The 24,543-nt window shown below is 36.4% G+C and overlaps 1 long non-coding RNA gene across 2 annotated transcripts; it reads right to left on the bottom strand.

Annotated features, from left to right (window-relative positions):
* Positions 1-1,069: 1,069 nt before the first annotated feature.
* LOC147913062 (uncharacterized) lies at positions 1,070-15,868 on the bottom strand. Of its 2 annotated transcripts, XR_015549286.1 has the most exons (3): positions 15,714-15,868; positions 3,040-3,168; positions 1,070-1,783 (listed from the first exon to the last, which is right to left on the bottom strand). It is a non-coding gene; the product is annotated as an uncharacterized LOC147913062 (long non-coding RNA). The 2 variants fall into 2 exon arrangements; XR_015549287.1 differs by lacking the exon at positions 3,040-3,168.
* Between the last annotated feature and the right edge of the window lie 8,675 nt (positions 15,869-24,543).

Here is a 24,543-nt window from a genome sequence, read left to right as displayed (position 1 = left end):
GAAGTGAGAAAGAACATGATGGATAGAGTTGGCAAATATCCACAAAAGCAATAGCAATGGATTTGGAGGTGTTCAAAAGAAGAGTGGAGAATTAATTGTTGTCTGTCCTGAAGCTCTCCTCGTGACAAATTATTAGCTCAGTTATAAATTTGTCAGTTTCTAATGGATGTATGTCTCGCTGTGTAGCTTATTTTCTTCCACTCATAACCTCTTCCATTAGGTGAATGAAGATTGAGAGGAGAAATGAGAAATATAAGGAAGAGAAAGGAATATTAAGTTTTATTTGGTTATGAATTCTCAGTGCTCCTAATCTTTGTTTTAATGATTTGGTTATGACGTTGCCAACTTTTTCCTGCAACCATTCTGAGGAATGTTGTTCAGAGTAATTTTCCATTCTGAGTAATTTTGTGTCTCTCAAATACAGCCTACTCAGAGATTTTCTTGGTGAGTCAATCTGAATATAGCTTTTTGAAGAGATAAGTTTACTCCATTTAAATTTATTACATTATTTCTGTCACCATGCTTTCCGTTATGCTTTCTGTTTTATTGTTTCTGTTTATTTCTTTTTTTTCCTTTCCCTTTATGATCTGTGGTTACTTTGCTCTATTGTGGTTTGGACTTCTGGTGATTTGGAAGCTTTGCAGTTATGCTCTAGTGCTACCTTACACTTATAACCTGATATAACACATTTCCTACTTTATGTTTCCAATGCAATGTATTTAAGTGTTCATCCCTGAAATAGTCAATAAACAAATAATGCATTTCCACTCCCCCTTTCCTTAATAATTTGATTTTAGTTGATCATATTATTTTAATTTATATTTAGATATACTTATACCTCTAATTACCTGAATTTATAATTCTAATCTCTTTGATTTTTTTAAATTACCTACAGTTCATTTTATTTTATTTTTTATTTATTTATTTTTTTATTGATGTTTTAATGGTTTCTAACATTGTGAAATTTTGGGTTGTACATTTTTGTTTGTCCATCACCATATATATGACTCCTTTCACCCCTTGTGCCCGCCCCCCACCCCCACTGCCCCTGGTAACCACAGTCCAGTTTTCTCTGTCCATGTGTTGGTTTATATTCCACATATGAGTGAGATCATACAGTGTTTGTCTTTCTCTTTCTGGCTTATTTAACTTAACATAATACGCTCCAGGCCCATCCATGTTGTTGCAAATGGGACAATTTTGGCTGAGTAGTATTCCATTGTATATATATACCACAATTTCTTAATCCAGTCGTCAGTCGAGGGATACTTAGGTTGCTTCCACTTCTTGGCTATGGTGAATAATGCTGCAATGAATCTCTTTGATATTTTTATACAGATGAAGAAGTAAGCCTAATTACTCTATCCTCAATATTCTCTCCCTTAATTCTTCCAAACTATTATTATTTATATCAGTTCTACATTGTCAATATTTATAACCTTTACAGCATTTCTGTAATAATGATCCCATTTTATTTCTATAGGTAAAGACATTTAATTTCTGGATTAAATTTTCTTTTGTTTCTGGAAAGTTCTTACATTATGTTTGTAAATATTATTTGAAAATTTTAGTGTGAAAATTTCTCCAGGCCTTCATGGGTCAATGGAGGCTGTGATTAAGACCAATAATCACACAGGGGAATCTGAGACAGTCACGGTGTGAGATGAGGCAAAATCTGAAGGGGCCTGAGACTCTCCATGCAAGTAGCCAACTGCCCAAAGAGACAGGTCACTTGATCATATCTGAGGACGGATGTCACTGGCTCCAGTGGTTCTCCATGACCCTAATTAAGAGGGAAAAAGAAAGACTTACAAGATTAGGTAAAAAAAATATATATGTCATAAATATAGATACATTTAAGAGATTAAGTAAATAACTCTATGGCATAATATTTGAAAGCCTAGAAAATGAATGATATAACAAAATAAAGAAATGATAAAAGTGAACCCAAGAATAGCTAGGAAATATTATTTAGCTTCTGAAGAACAGATAATTTTTCATGTAACTTACATTGTTTCAGGCCATTTAAAAAAATAAATACTCCCAATTCATTTAGGGAGACCAGCATAATCAAATATCGTGACCACACCACATAAAGATACTAGAAATAAGAAATCAAATTGGAAAGGCCACAATATACAAGTAATGGGAAAATTATGGTGTGTTAATACTGTGAATATTATTCAGCATTAAAAATATATGAGTTAGATTTGTATCAGCTGATTAAAGCTGATGTGATTTCCACAAAGCATTTCTAATTAAGAAATACAATCTATTGCAAAATATATGTAATATGATTCCGTTTTTATAAAGCAATGGCATATGGGATTTGTATACGCACACACATAGATGTTTGCCCATGATTATATGAGAGTACAGAAATCTGTATAAGCTAATATGGTTTACGTAGAATTAGGGTAATGAGGAGCAGGAAAACATCTGTGGTTTGGGTACGTATATGTTTAGCACACATTTATCTCTTATGCTTATTGCTGGTTTTGTGTATTTTTAAGGTTACAAAGAACACAGAATTGTGAATTTTGCAGCTCTGAATTTAAATAAGAACGCCTACATATATTAACATTGTGACTTTGTATAATTTGTCTAACACCTCCAAACCTCATTCTCATTATTTATTTATTTTAAGTATTTATATATAACTTATTTTTGTATAATAATTTATTATTTATAATATATTATTTGTAATTTATAATTTTATTTATATTACTTACAATATTATTTATTATAATGACTGTTGTTTTGAGATTAAGTATATTAATTTAATCAAACTCTGCGATACAAGTTACTCATTTAGTATCAGTTCCTTTCCCAATCTCTTGAGTACAAAAATATATACATAAAATAGAAATAGGCCAACTTAAATGTCACGTGTTATAAAAGATTTCATGTAATTGTGATAAATGATAAATTTAATTTAATTTTTACTTGAATAAGAATGTGCCTAGTGTCTAAAGATGATTTGTGTTCTAAAAGAGGAACATAGGTACATCTTCAAGTCATAAAAGTAAATGTCATTACCAACGACGTGAGAAAGTGGAGTTGAGTGCACATTCATCATTGAAGTTGCCATGAATGAGACGGGATAACAGAGACGTGGCCACTGAGTCAGCACAAATTGTCACTGCATCAGTAACAGAACAACATGCTCTGTTTTGGGGAAAAGATTTAAGAATCTTAAATGAAACCGAAATGCTTGAATGCTTGTGTGACACATTTACAAATGTCCACAGACATGTTTTTTGAAAAAAATCTATTGACAGCTAAGTAGCAGTGTTCTGGGTTATTCATGTTAACATCCCACCATGCAATATGTGCTGTAACAACAATAATGACAACAAAAACCCCAGCACAGGTTGGATTGATAACATAATAAAATGTGTAGCATAAAAATAATATGCTAATATCAACTAGTATGATATTATATTTCTAATATTATATTTTATAATGCATAAAATGTAAACATTGTCAAAATATCATGAGCTTTTACTTACATTATGACAATAAAATAGTGCAATGATGATTATGTTTGAGCTTTTCTTTATTAATAGAATACATGTGTTCGCACTATATCACATATGCCTTATAATTGGTGTTTCCACCATGAAATTTGATTTATTGATGTGTTAAACCAGAGTAATATTACTTATCTTGCAGAATTTAGGAAAGAATTTGAATTATATATCTCTCTCTATAGATAGATATAAATACACATCTACCTATACCAATAAATAATGCATATATTGTATATATTTATTTTATACATTCACATAGGCTGAAATCTATAGATATAAATTAATTATTTATAAACGTCTATAACAAAACATTTACAAATTAGAAATGTATTATTTTTTATCAATTACATGATTAAGAAAATGAGATTAATACTGGATATGGAAACATCTAAATACTATGTTTTAATTATATAAGAATGTTTTCCAAAGTTTTACACCATGTGAACTGGATAATAAGATAGTCAAGTGTATTGTCTGTCTATATAACTATATATATATATGTATGTATGTATGTATCTATCCATCCATTTATCTATCCATTCATCCATTTATTTATCTAGCTATACAGCTATCTTAATAATGTATGGATACCTCGAGAGAGAGAGAAGGGGAAGAATGAGAGAGAGAATGAGAATGTGCATTGTGGGAAACACAATATCAAAATATGGTGTTCCTAGTGAATTTAGTTTTATAGCAAACAATAGAGGCTGGACACAAAAAGTTGAATATCTTCTCAAAAGACAAAGGGAAATAATAATGACTATAATAGGAAAGGAATGGTCAGTAATTTTAAATTCAATGATATAGTATAAATGAAAGTGTTTTCATCATTTCTATTATTGTTTTGCATGCATATGCTTACAGTAAACGCTCACTGACATGATTTCATTATCAAATGAATTTTTTCCTGAGAAACTCTCTCTTTTTTTTTTTTTTTTTTTATGAGTAAAACCAGCCCTGAGCTAACATCCAATCCAATCCTCCTCTCTTTGCTGAGGAAGATCGGCCCTGGGCTAACATCTGTGCCCATCTTGCTCTACTTTATATGTGGGAACCCTGCCACAGCATGGTTGACAAGCAGTGCATCGTTGAGCACCACGGATCCGAACCTGCAAACCCTGGGCCACCAAAGCAGAGAACATGCACTTAACCACTGCACCACCGGGCTGGCCACCCGACAAACTCTTGACTTCATTTTTTCTTATTTCTAGTCCCTATGCCTATAGCTAATCTTTTCTTAAAAATGGTTACAGTTTAGTCAAACTGCCATTTTTTGGAATTGACTCACTCCAGATAAATACATGTTCATTCTCATAATGAATGTTTTGAATTAAGTTGAGTCCTTTCTTGTTTTTGTTTTTTTTTTAACTTTTTTTTTTTAGTAAGATTAGCCCTGAGTTAACATCTGTTGCCAATCCTCCTTTTTTTTTTTTTGCTGAGGAAGATTGGCCCTGGGCTAACATCCATGCCCATCTTCCTCTACTTTATATGGGACACCGCAACAGCATGGCTTGATAAGCAGTGAGTATGTCCACGCCTTGGATCTGAACCTGCGGACCCTGCACCACAGAAGCCAAGTTCGTAAACTTAACCACTACACCACTGAGCCAGACCCTAATCTTTTCTTGTTTTAAAAGTTTATGCTGTTACTCATTTTTATCTGATCAAGTCTTAGTTTAAGTGGTAAAAAACTCCTAATTGTGGATGTATGGAGAAATAATATGTTTTTTTCATTTAAAACAGATTTTTTGAGACATTTTCAAATGAAGGCATTTTCATTGGAAGTTATCAATGGAATAAATAAAAAATATTTCACAAAACTGCCAAATTCAACAGCAATTTATTAACTTTATTCTCTCCCAAATTATTTTTACTGTTTTAATGTTTATTGGTAAGCTTATTTACTGAAAAATCATATTCATATAGAAATGTGAGCAATTTATAACATAAATTATTGAATTTTCCTAAAATGAAGGCATACAGGTAACTATTATCCAAATCAAGAAATATAATATTAGCATCATTTGAGAAATCCCAGTCAGTATCTCTCTCCCCAACAAAACCACTTCCCTGACTTCTGACACAGTAGATTAATTTTGCCTACTTTTTAACTTTATGAAAACAGATCATGCAGTATGTAGTCGATATATGGCTTCTTTCACTCAACAATTTGTTTGTGAGATTCACTCATATTGTTGAGTTTATACTGGCTTATTCTTTTTAACTGCTGTATGGTATTCCATTGAATAATTACACCAATATTATTTATTCATTTTACTGATGATAGATGGACATTTGTTTGTTTTGAGTTTTAGGCTGTCATGAATAATGTTTCTATGGACATGACTATACATGTCTTTTGTTGCACATATCTAGACTTACTCTTGCTGGGTCATAAAATATGCTTACGTTTAGCTTTACTAGATAATAACAAACAATTCTTCAAAGTGGTTTAAATAATTTTCATCCACTCCCTCAGAATTATATGAGAAATATTATCACTTTACACTCTCAACAACATTTGATATTTTCAAAATGATGGCTAATTTCATGTGTTAACATGGTGAGGCTATGGTGCCCAGTTGTTTGGTCAAACACTAGTCTAAAGGTTTCTGTGAAGATATTTTTTTAGATATGATTAACATTTACAATTAGTTGACTTTAAATAAAGGAGATTACCCTCCATAATTTGGATGGTTCTTGTTTAAGCAATAGAAGACCTTAAGAGTAAAGATTGAGGTTTCCTAAAGGAGAAGCAATTCTGCCTCAAGATTGCAACATAGAAACCCTGCCTGAGTTTCCAGACTGTTGGCCTGCCCTGCGGATTTCAGAGTCAAGATGACAAATCAGTTCTTACCTGGGTTCTAGCCAGAGGCCAACACTACGAATTTCAGACTTACAGCTCCCTCAATTACATAAGCCAATTTCTTAAAATCGCTCTGTCTCTTTCTCTCTCTATTCTTTTTCTCTCCATCTGTCTCACTCCCTCTGTCTCTGACTTTCCCCTACCTTTTTCTCAGGATAACCCTGACTAATACAGTCAGTTTTATTACTTAAAAAACATTTTTGGTTATTCTGCTGCATGTATGTACAGTATTACTGCATTGGGGTTTTTGAAGAGAGAGGATTTATGCACTTGACTTCTGTGAAATGTCTCTTATTTTGTACTTACTTTCTATTGTGTTAGATTTATTCATATATTCCAGATAATGACTAATGGCAAATGTCATTTACCACTATGTGGTTTACCTTTTCATTTCCTAATGGTGTTTCTTTGGATGAACAAACATTCTTAATTATAATGTAGTCCATTTACCATTTCCCTGATTGACTTATAGTTTCAACACAATATCAAGAAAAATCACAATAGACTTTTTAGTAAAAATTGACAAGATAATTCTAAAATTCATAGGAAAATGCAAGGAACCTACAATAGCCAAACAATTTACAAAAAGACATATTTTGAAGACATGTGATTTGAATACTTCTTATAAATCTACAGTAACTCAGGGAGGAAGGCTCAAAATGGTGACATAGGAGTATTCTGAACTCACCTCCTCCCATGGACACACCAAATCTACAGCTACATATGGAAAAATTTCCTCTTAAAAATACTCATAAACTAGCTGAGCAACTCCTAAATATTGGGCGAATGAACAAAAAAGAATACATCAAAGCATGTAGGACAGCCTGAGACATAGTCGTGCCATAAACCACACCCCCAGCATGGCCACGATCAGAAGGAAACTCAAACCAGAGCTACTCCCTAAGAAGTGAAGGATTTGAACCCCATATTTGGCACCCTAACTTTTAAGACCTGCACCTGAGAGGCAAGCTCCCAAAACATCTAGTTTTGAAAGCCAATAGAGCTTGCATCCATGAGACCCACAAGGCTATAGTGAACTGACAAATAGTTCTTCAAGAGCTCATGTGTGGACTTACCTACCCCAGGGCCAAGCACAGAGGCACACGACTGAAAAATGCTGAGACTTTCTGTGAAAGAGGCTTATTTATTATCTTTAAGAATCAGTTCTAGGGGCAGACATCTAATTCAACAGACATCTATAGGCCTACTAAAATGCTCTCCAAAAATGGAGGTTTGTAGGTGCCATCTCTCCCCCTGCCTTGCTCTGGCACTTCAATATTTGCGACTGTCACCCAGGAGACATCTCTAGATCATCTGGCTCTGGTGGGCAGTAGGAGTTATACTCATGGGTCACACAGGACTGTAACAAATGGAGAAAAAGTTCACTATTACCTCCAGAGCAAAGTATAGAGGCAACAGACTGAGGCTTCCAGTCTTTCTGTGAAAGATGGCTATTAGCTTATCTTCATAGATGTGGACTGAGGAGTAAGCTTCTAACTAGACACACATCTAAAGGCCAACTATAATCCTCTCCACATACCTCAGAGGGCAGGTGCTATAATCACACTCTCCCTCTGCCGAACACCAGATTGTCAGTATCTCCCAGAGGGGAGCTTGTATGTGCATCTGGTGTGCTGGTGTTTGTGTCTGGTGCCACAGTTCTTGTGCTGCCACTCAGGGGACACCCCTTGATTGCCTGGCTCTAGGGGCAGGTGGGGCTTGTGTTTATGACTTCAACAGGATGATAGCAAAGAAAGAAACAGTATTTAAGTGGCTATCACCTCAGGGCTCATCACAAAAGGAGCAGACAAACCCCCATCACCCAGTCTTCCTCTGAAAGAGATATATTTGCATACTATAAAAGCTGCTGTCAGCAACTAAACTTTTGGTGGTGAACATGATGTAGTCTGTAGAGAAGGCAAAATATAATGATGTACACTGAAATTTATATAATGTTATAAACCAGTGTTACCTCAATTAAAAAAAATAGAGAGAGCAGAAGAAGCTGCTGCTTGAAGTTCTGGCTTCTAATCGTCCTGAGTCTAGACGCTTACTGAGATCTTCCCTTTAGGGACATGTAAACATCTTAACAAACCCTCAACTACTGGGAGCCATTAAAAATAAAACTGTATGCTTGGACTACCATGAAGGTTTGAGAGAAAACTAGGAGCTAGGGCAAGGTTAATGACAAGGTTCATCTGCTACACAAGGCCGTACCTTGAATACTGGAAGAGGTGGCTGTTTTGTCTAATGCATAGAAACCAACACACAGTGTCAAGGAAAATGAAGAAAAAAAAGAAATATGTTCTAAACAAAAGAATAAGATAAAACCTCAAAAAAAGACCTTAATGAAATGGAGATAAGTTATTTACTTGATAAAGAGTTCAAAATAACAGTCATAAAGATGCTCACTGAGCTCAGGAGAAGAATGGATGGACAAAGTGAGACATTGAACAAAGAGGCAGAAAATATAAGAAAGTACCAAATAGAAGTCACAGGGCTGAAGAACACAATAAATGAACTGAAAAATACGGTAGAGGGAATCAACAGCAGACTAGATGAAGCAAAAAAAGGATCAATGAAATAGAAGACAGAGCAGTGGAACTCACCCAATCAGAACAGCAAAAAGAAAAAAGAATGAAAGAGTGAAGATAGTTTAAGAGAATGATGACAACATCAAGCAGATCAATATTGGCGTTATAGGGGTCCTAGGAGGAGAAGAGAAAGGTAAATAGGAGAAAACTTATTTGAAGAAATAATGGCTTAAAATTTCCCTAACCTGGGGAAGGAAACAGACATCCAGATCCAGGAGGTTCTAATTCCTTTCACCATAAGCACATTTGCTGTAGACATCTTTGCTGCAAGCATTTTCACTGCAAACATTTTTGGTGTATAAATACTTGGCTGTAAGGTAATTTTACTGTCAAAGATAAGAAAACTGGTTGACAGTTTGGTTTCATTTCTTCACTGACACAGAGCTTCCACTTTTATATTACATAAATCTAATCTCCATATTTCCCATAGAACTTTGGAACGTCCATCAATGGACATGTGACAATATTCCAAGAACAAACAACAGTGTAGAAGGCTTTTCACAATGCAATATAAAGCTCACTTACAAATATGTGTCCTAGTATTTGGAAACTGACACTGTCTTACTGAAGGAAAAAAATTTTAGCAAAAATGAAAAAATATGATGATTGCCAAATGAGGAGAAAAATCAACAAGCAAAAAAAAATATGTAGGTGTGACATCAGCATCATGGCAGAGTTGTTCCCTTTGTCTCTCCCCTCTAAATTTTAATGAGACGTTGATTGACCAACAGAGGATTCCCTCCACAGAACAACAGGATCCATGTAGCTATACATCTGAAGCTGGGTGGACTAGACCCCATGAAGCAGTGGAAGTAGGGGAGCAGCCCACTCCCCCTCCCCTGGTAGCAGTGATCCATGGTGTAGATCCTCACACAGCAGCCCATGTGACTGTGAGTGCAAGCAAGGGTGGCCTGGCCCCACACGTGTGAACCCCTGCAGAGTTGTGGAGGCAGCCAGCAGCAGCCAGTGGTGACCCCAAGTGCAAATGCCTGTAGACTGGTGACAGAGATGGAACATCAGTGCTATCTTCACGATTGTTGGTGGAGCAGCAGCAGTGGTGGCAGCCCAACCCACACAAACATGAGCAGGCAGGGCAGATGCAAAATAAACAGCTCCTGCCTACACCCAGTGCTGGAAGATGGAATCTGCAACTAGAAGCATCAAGAACCACAGACCCCAGTGGCAGCACCCCTAACAACAGCTCCAACAGCAGCAGGGGCTGCATAAAACTCCCCAGGTCACCAGGCCCCTGTCTGTGACAGCAACACCTGGGAACCCAGCACCTCTGGCAGCAGTGCAACCAGCATCCGTAGACAGCTCAGGAGCAACAGTGCAGGTGCTGAACAGAATAGCAGCATCTGAGACCACTGACAGTCAGTGGAGGAATATGAGACCCAGATGACCCCAGAAGCAGCAGAAGTGCTCGCTCCCTAGTGACACTGATGGCATCATCTGAGACTGAAGTGACATTTAAGCCGTAAGGCACCAGCAACCCCAGAGCCACAAGCAGCACAAGGAGGGTACTGACAATGTTTCTGCCAGAGGCAGTGGAGGGTGGAAAGTGCAGGCTCTCAAATACAATCAGAAGCAGCTCAAAACCAAAGTAACCAAGGCCGTACCCAAATAATAAAAGGTAGTTACTACCACGAATGCACTGGCAGAGGATCAATTCATCAAAAACCATGAAGAACTATAGTAACACTAATGAATAGAAGGAAGATGACAACTCTGCAGAAAACAAACCTGAATTCACAGAAGACTACAATAAAACTGACAGACAATTCAAAATAGCTGAAAGAAAAAAACTCAATGAGTCTCAAAAATCTCAGAAAGACAGTCCAATGGGCTCAGGAATAAAATTAATGAAGAGAAGGAGAACTTCACCAAAGAGATTGAAACTCTAAAAAGATATCAAACAGAAATTCTGGATATGAAGAAGACAATTGATGGGATAAAAAATAATGTAAAGGGGCTGGCCTGGTGCCACAGTCATTAAGTTCACTTGCTCTGTTTCGTAGGCCTGGGTGCGGACCTATGAACTGCTCATCAAGCCATGCTGTGGTGGCATCCCATGTTCAAAATAGAGGAAGAAGGGCACGGAGGTTAGCTCAGGGCCAATCTTCCTCAGCAAAGAGGAGGGTTGGCAACAGATGTTACCTCAGGAATAATCCTCACCAAAAAAATAAATAAATTATGTAGAAGGCATTACAAATAGAGTGGACCTTATGGAAGAGAGAATTAGTGAGTTCAAAGATAGAAACTTGAAAATGATTCAGGTGGAGGAGGAGACAGAACTATAATTTTCTAAAAATGAAGAAATTATTTGATAAATATCTGAGTCAATTAGGAAAAGTAACATAAGAATTATAGATATCCCAGAAGGAAAAGAGGAGAAAGGGGCAGAGAGCTTATTCAAATAAATAATAGCTGACAACTTCCCAAACCTAGGGAAGGAAATAGATGTGTAAGTACATGAAGCTAATAGAACTTCTAATTACATCAACGCAAAAAGATCTTCTCCAAGGTATATAATATTAAAACTGTCAAAAGGCAATGACAAAAAATATATATATATTAAGGGCAGCAAGAGAAAAGAAAATAACCTGCAAAGGAACCCCCATCAGGCTTTCAGAGGATTTTTCAGCAGAAACCCTGCAGGTTAGGAGAGAGTGGATGGTATAATCAAAGAACTGAAAGATAAAAACTATCAGCCAAAAATACTCTATCCAGTGCAACCATTTGACAAGATCCAACAACTATTTATGATAAAAATTCTCAATAAAATGTGTATAGAAGGAAAGTACTTCAATATAATACAGGCCATATATGACAAATCCATAACCAACACCATAGTCAATAGTGAAAATCTGAAAGCTATTCCTCGGAGAACAGGAACAAGAGAAGGATGCCCACTCCTGCCACTATTATTCAACATAGTACAGGAAGCTTTGGCCAGAGCAATCAGGCAAGAAAAAGAAATAAATTGGATCCAAATTGGAAAGGAAAAAGTAAAACTGTCACTGTTTGCAGATGACATGATTCTATATGTAGAAAAACCTAAAGAACTCACCAGAAAACTGTTTGAAATAGTCGACAAATACAACAAAGTTTCAGGGTACAAAATCAACATACAAAAATGAGTTGAATTATTATACACTAATAGTGAATGATCAGAAAAAGAAGTCAAGAATGCAATCCCATTTACAACTGCAAAAAGAGAATAAAATACCTAAGAAAAAATTTAACCAAGGAAGTTAAAGACCTATACACTGAAAACTAAAAGACATTATTGAAAGAAGTCAAAAGAGACAAAAAGAAATGGAAAGATATTCCATGCTCATGAATTGGAAGAATAAATATCGTTAAAATGTCCATATTATCTAAAGCAATCTATGATTTAATGCAATCCCTATCAGAATCCCAATGACATTCTTCACAGAAATAGAAGAAAGAAACCTAAAATTTATATCGAACAACAAAAGACAGCAAATAGCCAAAACAGTCCTGAGAGAAAAGAACAAAATTGGAAGTATCACACTCCATGAGTTCAAAATATACTACAATGCTATAGTAATCAAAACAGCAAGGTACTGGCAAAAAACTGACACACAGATCAGTGGAACAGAATCAAGAGCCCAGAAATAAACCCACACATCCATGGAGAGTAATCTTTGACAAAGGAGCAAGAAGATACAATGGAGAAAGGAAAGTCTTTTCAATAAGTGCTGCTGGAGAAATCTTAACAGCCAGGTGCAAAAGATTGAAAGTAGACCATTATCTTATATGATGCACAAAAATTAACTCACAATGAACTAAAGACTTGAAGGTAAGACCTGAAACCATAAAAATCTTAGAAGAAAATATAGGCAATACACTCTTTTACATCAGTGTTAACAGTATTTTTTCCGATATCATATCTACTCATGCAGGGGAAACAAAAGAAAAAATAAACAAATGAGACTACATGTGACTAAAAACTTCTGCATGGCTAGGGAAACCATCAAGAAAATGAAAATACAATCTACCAATTGGGAGAAATTATTTACCTATAATAGATCTGATAAGGGGTTAATATCCAAAATACACAAACAATTCATACAACTCAACAACAACAAAAAACAAATAACCCAATGGAAGATCTGAACAGACATTTTTCCCAAGAAGATATACAAATGGCCAACATGCACATGAAAAGATGTTCAACTGCACTAAGTATTAGGAAAATGCAAATCAAAACTACAATGAGATATCACTTCATGGCTATCAGAATGGCTATTATTAAAAAGACAAGAAATAACAACTGTTGGAGAGGGTGTGGAGAAAAGGGAACACTCATAGACTACTGGTGGGAATACAAACTGGGACAGTTACTATGGAAAACAATATGGAGATTTCTTAAAAAATTAAAAATAGAAATAGCATATGATCTAACTCTTCCCCTACTGGGTATTTATCCAAAGAACATGAAATCAGCAATTCAAAGAGATTTGTGTACCCCCATGTTCATTGCACCATTATTCACAATAGCTAAGATTTGGAAACAACCTAAGTGCTTATCAATGGATGAAATAATAAAGAAGTTGTGGTATATAAACAGAATGGGATACTACTCAGCCACAAAAAAAGACAAAATAATGCCATTTGTGATAACATGGATGGACCTTGACAGAATTATGCTAAGCAAAACAAGTCATAGAAAGAAAAACACTGTATGATTTCACTCTTATGCGGAAAATAAACAAACACATGGATAAGGAGAACAGATTAGTCATTACTAGAGGGGAAGGGGGTGGAGAAAGTGTGAAAGGAGAAAAGGGGCACATATTTTTGGTGATGGATAAAAACTAGACTATTGATGGTGAACACAATGCAGTCTATACAGCAACTGAAATACAATAATAATAATGTACACCTGAAATTTACACAACCTTATGAGCCAAGATGACCTCAAAAAATAAATGTATAACACTATGAATAAGAGACTTCCAAGAGAAGTGCTTAGGTACAACATACAGAATAAAATGAGTTATTTGCCAGAATTGATGTGAATCTACACACAATTTAAACATACTCAAATATTTTGTGTTTCATAATAAAGTTGTTTTAATTTTTTATTCATTTTTCATTGTGTCCTTTTTAACGTCCCTTTTAAATTTTTTATTATTTTAACTTTTATGGCAAAATTGTCTTATGGCCAATTAGTTTCATGGAGAAAACGTTTGCAGAGAAAATACTTACAGCAAATATGTCTCTGGTAAAGCTGCTTATGGAGAAAATACTAGACACAATCAAGGAAGCCCAGAGAGTTCCAAATAAGATGACCCAAAGAAACCCACATCAAGACACAATATAATTAAAGTGCCAAAAGTTAAAGACAAAGAGAATCTTAAAAAGCAGTAAAAGAAAAACAACTTGTTACAGACAAGGGAAACATTGTAAGACTAAGCAGATTTTTCAGCAGAAACTTTGTAGGCCAGAAGGAAGTGGCATGATATTTTCAAAGTGCTGAAAGAATAAAACTGCTGACCAAGAATAATTTACCCAGCAAAGTTGTCACTCAGAATTAAAGGAGAGATAAAGAGTTTTGTAGACAAGCAAAAGCTAAAGGAGTTCATCACCACTAAACCAGTCTTACAAGAAATGTTAAAGGGACTTCCTTAAGCTGAAATGAAAGGGCACTAATTAGTAACAGGAAAACAGATGACAGAATAAATAACACAGATAAAGGTAAATATATAGTAAAATTCAGAATAATCTAATGTTTAAAGGTTGTGGGTTAATCACTTATAAAGCTAGTATGAAGGTTTAGAGACAAAAAGAGTAAAAATAACTATACCTATAATAATTTGTTAATTGTTACAGAAGATAAAAAGATGTAAATTGTGAAATCAAAAAAATGAAACTTGGTGGGAAGGGAATAAAAACATATAGCATTAGAATGCATTCAAACTTAAGTTGTTACCATCTTAAAATAGACTGTTATAAATATAAGTTGTTTCATGTAAGCCTCATGGTGACCACAAAGCAAAAACCTATAATAGATACAGAAAAAATAAAGAAAAAGAAATACAAACAGACCACTAGATAAAAACATCAAATCACAAAAGAAGAAAGCAAGAGAAGTAAAAGGAACATAGGAATTAAAAACAGCCAGAATAGAATTAACCAAATGGCAAGAAGTACATACGTATCAATAATCACTTTAAAAGTAAATGGAGGTCAAGATGGCGGCGTAGGCAGACTCTGAACTCACCTCCTCCCGTGGACACAGCCAATTTACAACTACTTGTGGAAAAATTACCCCTGAGACAGAACTGAAAACTGGATGAGAGGAACTCCTGCAACAACGGACAATCCTAACTGGGGTGGAAGAGGCAGAGACTCCCTTCCGGAGAGGAAAAACGCCGCCTTCACAAGCCGCCAGCGTCACGGCCGCCGGGAGCAGCTCACAGGTCCGCAGCCTCCCTGGAGGCGCGGGGTCCTGAGCCGGGGAGCGCCCCCGCTGTGGGCATTTTGTGGACCCAGCACAATCGACACCAGTGGCATAATATCTGACCTTGCCTGCTACTAAAGCATTGGGGAGCACCCCCAGAAAACCCGGTTCACAAAGAAGATAAAACTGGCTCTTAAAGGGCCCGCGCACAAACTCACCCGTGCCAGAAAGCATCCTAAAATCACCAGAAAGAAAGGTGCACACTGCTTTGGTGACAAGAGACTCACCTAATAGGCCCTGAGTGCATCTCGGTGAGGGGTGAGACCTCTCCAGGGACTGGGACATTGGCGGCGGCCATTGTTGTGGCCTGGTGTGAGCCTGCTGACACAGACGCCATTGGAGTTCTCCCTGAGGCCTGCTAGCCCAGGATCTGCTCCACCCGCTAGAGCACCGATTTAATCCAGCTCAGCCAAGGCAGGCAGCCCACCCTAGAGACTGGCCCCACCTAACAACAAGCCCTCAGGCAACGTGTGGGCCTGCATAGATTGGTGACTGGATTTTCTGCAGCCTGGCAACTGAGCTGACTTGAGCGGGGCAGGGTGTGCACAAGGAGCGGGTGGAGAGTGTGGGGTGGTGGCGGAGTGTGGGGCTCCCGCCGTGGAGAGACTGGGCCCGCTTGGGGAGGTCGGGCGCTCACACGGGCAGGACTGTGTTGACTGTGTGTGTGGACCTCTGGGCGGCAGGGCTTGTCAGCTGCAGAAGACTTGTGCTTCTCAAAGACCCACATAGGAGGTTTGCCCCACCTTCCAAAGCCTGAAACAATTGGGTGCTCCTGTGCCTGAGGCCAGCCCCACCCAGCTGCAATCCTCAGAGAGCTGACAAGAGACCTAATAGGCTAGAGGTTTACAGCAATTCTAAGGCCCTGAGCCTAACAACCTGCCACACTGTGGGCCTACTCACTTAAAAGAAATACTGCAACACAAATGTGGTATTAGAACTTACAGCCAACTGTGCTGGGGCTCCCCACACCTGATAAAGAGACTGAAGGGCCCACAACAACTACAAGCAGCTGAGCATTACAACAGCTGGCCAGGAGCATAACTCAGCCTCCCTGGGCGCCTATAGGGAGAGCTAACAGGCCACAATAGAAGGACACACGTAGCCCACATAGGGGCCACCGCTGGAACATTGAGAACTGAGGGAAGCACACTGGAAGCCTCCTAAGCCATCACTTACATAAGGTCACCTATCCAAGAGCAGGAGACGTAGCTGACCTACCTAATACGTAGACACAAGCACAGGGAAAGAGGCAAAATGAGGAGGCAAAAGAATACATTCCAAGTAAGGGAACAGGACAAAACCCCAGAAAAGGAACTAAGTGAAACAGAAATGAGCAACCTACCTGACAGAGAGTTCAAACTAAGAGTGTTAAGGATGCTCACTGATCTGGGGAGAAGAATAGATGAACTCAGTGAGAATGTCAACAAAGAAATGGAAGATATAAAAAGAACCAATCAGAAATGAAGAATACAATACTGGAAATGAAAAACTCATTAGAGGGACTCAAAAGCAGAGTAGAGGATACAGAAGAACGGATCAGTGAGCTGGAAGAAAGACTAGAAGAAATTACCCAAGGTGAACAGGTAAAAGAAAAGAATTAAAAAGAGTGAGGACAGTCTAAGGGACCTCTGGGACAACATCAAGCGCACTAACATCCGTGTTATAGGTGTCCCGGAAGGAGAAGAGCGAGACAAAGGGGCAGAGAATCTATTTCAAGAAATAATAGATGAAAACTTCCCTAACCTAAGGAAGGAAACAGACATCCAGGTACAGGAGGCACAGAGAGCCCCAAACAAGATAAACCCAAAGAGGCCCACACCAAGACACATCATAATCAAAATGTCCAGAATTAAAGATAAAGAGAGAATCCTAAAAGCCGCAAGAGAATGTCAAGTTACATACAAAGGAAACCCCATAAGGCTATCAGCTGACTTCTCAGCAGAAACCTTACAGGCTAGAAGAGAATGGCACGATATATTTAAAGTGCTAAAAGGAAAAAACTTACAGCCAAGAATACTCTACCCGGCAAGGTTATCGTTCAAAATGGAAGGAGAGATCAAAATTTTCCCAGATAAGCAAAAATTAAAGGAGTTTGTCACCAAGAAACCAGTGTTACAAGAAATGTTAAAGGGACTGATTTAAGGGGAAAAGAAGACCACAAATAGGAAAAATTATCTATTTCCACGATTAGAACGTAATGGATACAAATGCACAAAAAGAGGTTAGATATGATATCAAAAACATAAAAGGAGGGAGGAGGGTAGTTAAAGAGTACAGCTTTTAGACAGAGGTCAAACTAAAGTGACCATCAATTCTGTATAGAAGAAGTAGGAACAGAGAAGGACTACTTAAACACTGAGGAAAAAAAAATAAAAAAGTTAAAAAATGGCAGTAGGTACATACTTATCAATAGCTACTTTAAATGTCAATGGACTGAATGCCCCAATTAAAAGGCATAGGGTGGCTGACTGGATAAAAAAACAAGACCCATATATATGCTGCATACAAGAGACACACTTCAGACCTAAAGACACTCACAAACTGAAAGTGAAGGGATGGAAAAAGATACTCCACGCAAATGGCAATGAAAAGAAAGCTGGGGTAGCAGTACTCATATCAGACAAAATAGACTTTAAAACAAAAACTGTAAAAAGAGACAAAGAAGGGCATTACATAATGATCAAGGGAACAATCCAACAAGAGGATATAACACTTGTAAATATCTACGCACCCAATGTAGGTGCACCTAAATATATAAAGCAATTATTAACAGACATAAAAACAGAAATAGACAGTAACACAATAATAGTAGGGGACTTTAACACTCCACTTACACCAACACATAGATCATCCAAACAGAAGATCAATAAGGAAACATTGGCCTTAAACGACACCTTAGAACAGATGGACCTAGTAGATATATACAGAGCATTCCATCCAAAAACCGAAGAATACACATTCTTTTCAAATGCACATGGAACATTCTCCAAGATTGATCACATATTAGGCCACAAAACAAGTCTCCATAAATTTAAGAAGATTGAAATAATACCAAGCATCTTTTCTGACCACAACGGTATGAAACTAGAAATCAACTATAGGAAGAAAATCAGAAAAGCCACAAATACATGGAGATTAAACAAAATGCTACTGAACAACGACTGGGTTAATGATGAAATCAAAGAAGAAATCAAAAAATACCTGGAGACAAAGGAAAATGAAAATACGACATGCCAGAACTTATGGGATACAGCAAAAGCGGTTCTAAGAGGGAAGTTTATAGCGATACAGGCCTATCTCAACAAACAAGAAAAATCTCAAATAAACAATCTAACAATGCACCTGAAGGAACTGGAAAAAGAAGAACAAACAAAGCCCAAAATCAGTAGAAGAAGGGAAATAATAAAAATCAGAGCAGAAATAAATGAAATAGAGACCAAAAACAATAGAAAAATTAATAAAACCAAGAGCTGGTTCTTTGAAAAGATCAACAAAATAGACAAACCTTTAGCTAGACTCACCAAGAAAAAAGAGAGAAGGCACAAATAAGTAAAATCAGAAATGAAAGAGGAGAGGTTACAACAGACACCTCAGAAATACAAAAGATTATAAGAGAATACTATGAAAAACTATATGCCAACCAATTCGACAATCTGGAAGAAATGGATAAATTCTTAGAATCATACAACCTTCCAAAACTGGATCAAGAAGAAGTGGAGAATTTGAATAGACCAATCACCAGTAAGGAGATCGAAACAGTAATCAAAAACCTCCCCAAAAATAAAAGTCCAGGACCAGACGGCTTCCCTGGTGAATTCTACCAAACATTCAAAGAAGACTTAATACCTATCCTTCTCAAACTCTTCCAAAAATTGAGGAGGGGGAAGCTCCTAACTCATTCTACGAAGCTGACATTACCCTGATACCAAAACCAGACAAGGACAACACAAAAAAGAAAATTACAGGCCAATATCACTGATGAACATCGATGCAAAAATCCTCAACAAAATACTAGCAAATCGCATACAACAATACGTTAAAAAGATTATACACCATGATCAAGTGGGATTTATTCCAGGGATGCAGGGATGGTTTAACATTCGCAAATCAATCAACGTAATACACCACATTAATAAAATGAAGAACAAAAATCACATGATCATCTCAATAGATGCAGAGAAAGCATTTGACAAGATCCAGCATCCATTTATGATAAAAATTCTGAATAAAATGGGTATAGAAGGAAAGTACCTCAACATAATAAAGACCATATATGAGAAACCCACAGGTAATATCATCCTCAATGGTGAAAAACTGAAAGCTATCCCTCTAAGAACAGGAACCAGACAAGGATGCCCACTGTCACCACTCCTATTTAACATAGTATTGGAAGTCCTAGCCAGAGCAATCAGGCAAGAGAAAGAAATAAAAGGGATCCAAATTGGAAAGGAAGAAGTGAAACTGTCACTATTTGCAGATGACATGATTTTATATATAGAAAACCCTAAAGAATCCACCAGAAAACTTTTAGAAGTAATAAACGAATATGGTAAAGTTGCAGGATACAAAATCAACATACAAAAATCAGTCGCATTTCTGTACACTAACAACGAAGTTGCAGAAAGAGAAATTAAGAATACCATCCCATTTACAATTGCAACAAAAATAATAAAATACCTAGGAATAAATTTAACCAAAGAGGTGAAAGATCTGTACACCGAAAACTATAAAACATTTCTGAAAGAAATTGAAGAAGACACAAAGAAATGGAAAGATATTCCGTGCTCTTGGATTGGAAGAATTAACATAGTTAAGATGTCCATACTTCCTAAAGCCATCTATAGATTCAATGCAATCCCTATCAAAGTTCCAACAACATTTTTCACAGAAATAGAACAAAGAATCCTAAAATTCATATGGAACAACAAAAGACCCCGAATAGCTAAAGGAATCCTGAGAAAAAAGAACAAAGCTGGAGGTATCACACTCCCTGATATCAAAATATACTACAAAGCTATAGTAACCAAAACAGCATGGTACTGGCACAAAAACAAACACACAGATCAATGGAATAGAATCGAAAGCCCAGAAATAAACCCACACATCTATGGACAGCTAATCTTTGACAAAGGAGCCAAGAACATACAATGGGGAAAAGAAAGTCTCTTCAACAAATGGTGTTGGGAAAACTGGATAGCCATATGCAAAAAAATGAAAATAGATCCTTACCTTACACCATACACAAAAATTAACTCCAAATGGATTAAAGACTTGAATGTAAGACCTGAAACTGTGAAAGTTCTAGAAGAAAACATAGGCAGTACGCTCTTCGACATCGGTCTTAGCAACATCTTTTCTAACACCACATCTGACCGGGCAAGAGAAACAATAGAAAAAATAAACAAATGGGACTACATCAAACTAAAAAGCTTCTGCACAGCAAAGGAAACCATCAACAAAACGAAAAGACAACCTAACAATTGGGAGAAGATATTTGCAAACCATACATCTGATAAGGGCTTAATCTCCAAAATATATAAAGAACTCATGCATCTCAACAACAAAAACTACCAACCCAATTAAAAAATGGGCAAAAGACCTGAACAGACATTTCTCCAAAGAAGATATACAGATGGCCAACAGACACATGAAAAGATGTTCAAAATCACTAACTATCAGGGAAATGCAAATCAAAACTACAATGAGATATCACCTCACGCCTGTCAGAATGGCTATAATTAACAAGACAGGAAACAACATGTGTTGGAGAGGATGTGGAGAGAAGGGAACTCTCATACACTGCTGGTGGGAGTGCAAACTGGTGCAGCCACTATGGAAAACAGTATGGAGATTCCTCAAAATATCAACGATAGAACTACCATATGATCCAGCTATTCCACTGTTGGGTATTTATCCAAAGAACTTGAAAACACCAATTTGCAAAGGTACATGCACCCCTGTGTTCATTGCAGCGTTATTCACAATAGCCAAGACTTGGAAACAACCTAAGTGCCCATCAAGGGACGAATGGATAAAGAAGCTGTGGTATATATACACAATGGAATACTACTCAGCCATAAGAAACGACGAAATCCAGCCATTTGTGACAACATGGATGGACATTGAGGGTATAATGCAAAGTGAAATAAGTCAGAGGGAGAAGGTCAAATACCGTATGATTTCCTTCATTAAGTAGTAGATAATAACAACAATAAACAAACACATAGGGACAGAGATTGGATTGGTGGTTACCAGAGGGGAAGGGGGGAGGGTGGAGGGTGAAAGGGATAATTCGGTACATGTGTGTGGTGATGGGTTGTAATTAGTATTTTGGTGGTGAACATGATGTAGTCCATGCAGAAATAGAAGTACAATGATGTACACCTGAAATTTTTGCAATGTTATAAACCAATGTTACTGCAATAAAATTCAGAACCCAAGACTAAAAAAAAAAAAAATAAATAAATAAATAAATGGACTTAATAATCCAATCAAAACACATGAAGTGACTGAATGGATGAAAAGCAAGACACATCTAAGGCCTGCCTACAAGATACCTCAAATGTGAGGACACAGTCTGAAAGTGAAGGGATAGAAAAAAATATTCCCTGCCAATGAAAACTAAAAGGAATCTAGGGTAGCTATACTGATGTCAGACAAATTTGACTTAAAAACAAAGACTGTAATAAAAGACAAAGAAAGTCATTACATTCTGATTATGATAAAGAGATCTATCCAACAAGGGATACAACACTTGTAAATATTTCTGCACCCAACAAAGGACCACTTACATATATAAAGCAAATATTAACAAACCTAAAGTGAGAAATAGGCAGCAATACAATAACAGTAGGGGACTTAAAAACCCCACTTTCATCAATGGATAGATTATCTAGACAGAAAATCAATAAAGAATCTTGACTTCAATGATACGTTAGACCAGATGTCCTTAACAGACATATGCAGACCATTGTATCCAAAAACAGAAAAATAAACATTCTTCTCAAGTGCACATGGCACATTCTCCAGGATAAATCATCTGTTAGGCCACAAAACAAGTATTAATACATTTAAGAAGGTTGAAGTCATATCAAGCATCTTTTCCAATCACAACCATATGAAACTAGAAATCAATTACAAGAAAACTAGAAAATTCAAAATATGTGGAGTTTAAACAACATGCCACTGAATAAACCGTGAGTCAAGGAAGAAATCGAAGGAGAAATAAAAAAATACTTTGAGACAAATGAAAATACAAATATCAAAACTTATGAGATGCACAAAAGCAGTTCTAAGAGAGAAGTCCTTTGTGATGAAGGCCTACCTCAAGAAACAAGAAGGATCTCAAATAAACAATCTAACTTTACACCTCAAGGACCTAGAAAAAGGAGAACAAACAAATCTGAAAGTTAGTAGAAGGAAGGATATAACAATGATCAGAGTGGAAATAAAGAGAATAGAGACTAAAAAGACAATGGAAAAGATCAATGAAACTAATAGCTGGTTTCACAAAAAGATAAAATTGACATTCTTTAATTAGCCTCACCAAAAAAAGAGAGAGAATTCAAAAAATTAAATCAGGAGTGAACGAGGAGATCTTACAACTGATACCACAGAAATACAAAGGATCATAATGGACTACAATGAAAAATCGTATCCCAACAAATTGGACAATCTAGTAAGATGAATAAATATCTAGAAATATACAACCTACCAAAACTGAATCAGGAAGTAATAGGAAACCTGAACTGACTGATTACTAGTAAGGAGATTGAATCAGTAATCAAAAACTTCCCAACAAACAAAAGTCCAGGACCAGACGACTTGACTGGTGAGTTCTACCAAACATTTAAAGAAAAATTAATACCAATGCTTCTCAAGTTCATCTAAAAAATAGAAGGGGAACATTTCCAAACTCACTTTATGAGGCCAGCATTACCCTGATATAAAAACCAGACAAGGACATCACAAGAAAAAAACTTACAGGCCAATATCCCTGATGAACATAGATGCAAAAGTCCTCAACAAAATATTAACAAAGCAAATTCAACAATACATTAAAAGATCATACACCATGATCAAATAAGATTTATTCCAGGAATGCAAGGGTGTTTCAACATCTGCAAATCAATCAATGTGATACACCACGTTAACAAAATGAAAGATAAAAATCATATGATCATTTCAATAGATGCAGAGAATGTTTTTAACAAAATTCAACATCCACTCATGATAAAAACTCTCAATAAAGTGGGTATAGAATAAATGTACCTCAATATAATAAAGGCCATATATGACAAGCCCACAGCTAACACCATATTCATCAGTGAAAACCTGAAATATTTTCCTCTAAGATTAGGAACAAGACAAAGAAACCCACTCTCACCACTTTTATTCAACATAGGAAATCTTAGCCTGAGCAACTAAGCAAAAAAAAGAAATAAAAGACATCCATATTAGAAAGAAATAAGTTAAACCATTGCTATTTGCAGATGACATGATATTATATGTAGAAAACCCTCCAGGCTCCACCAAAACACTGTTATAACTAGTAAACAAATTCAGGAAAGTTGTAGGAGGCAAAATCAATATGAAAAATATGTTGCTTTTCTATATATGAATGACGAACTATCAGAGAAAGAGAAATTAAGAAAAAATCCCCTTTAAAATTGCATCAAATAGAATAAAACATCTAGGAATAAATTTAACCAAGGGGGTGAAAGATCTGTACACTGAAAACAATAAAACATTGATGAAAGTTATTGAAGACACAAGTAAATGGGGAGATATTTTTTTCTCATGAATTGGAATAATTAATACTGGTTTTTCTTTATTGTTTCGATCTCTTTTGTGAAGTTCCTGATTTCATTGAACTGTCTATCAGTACTTTCTTGTTACTCATTGAGTTTTTTCATGATAGTTATTTTGTATTGTCCTTCACTTAGATTATAAATTTCTGTGCGTTCAGGATTGATTTCTGGATGCTTGTCGCTTTCCTTCTGGTCTGGAGTATTAATATATTTTTTGTACTGTTTTATGGTGTGGATTTGTGCCTTC

The sequence above is a fragment of the Ceratotherium simum genome, chromosome 31 (assembly GCF_057802395.1).
Source record: "Ceratotherium simum simum isolate JZ-2026a chromosome 31, ASM5780239v1, whole genome shotgun sequence".
In the NCBI taxonomy this organism is placed as follows: domain Eukaryota; kingdom Metazoa; phylum Chordata; class Mammalia; order Perissodactyla; family Rhinocerotidae; genus Ceratotherium; species Ceratotherium simum.
The sequence above is the reverse complement of the archived record's forward strand: the minus strand, read 5'-3'. Positions and strand labels throughout refer to the sequence as shown.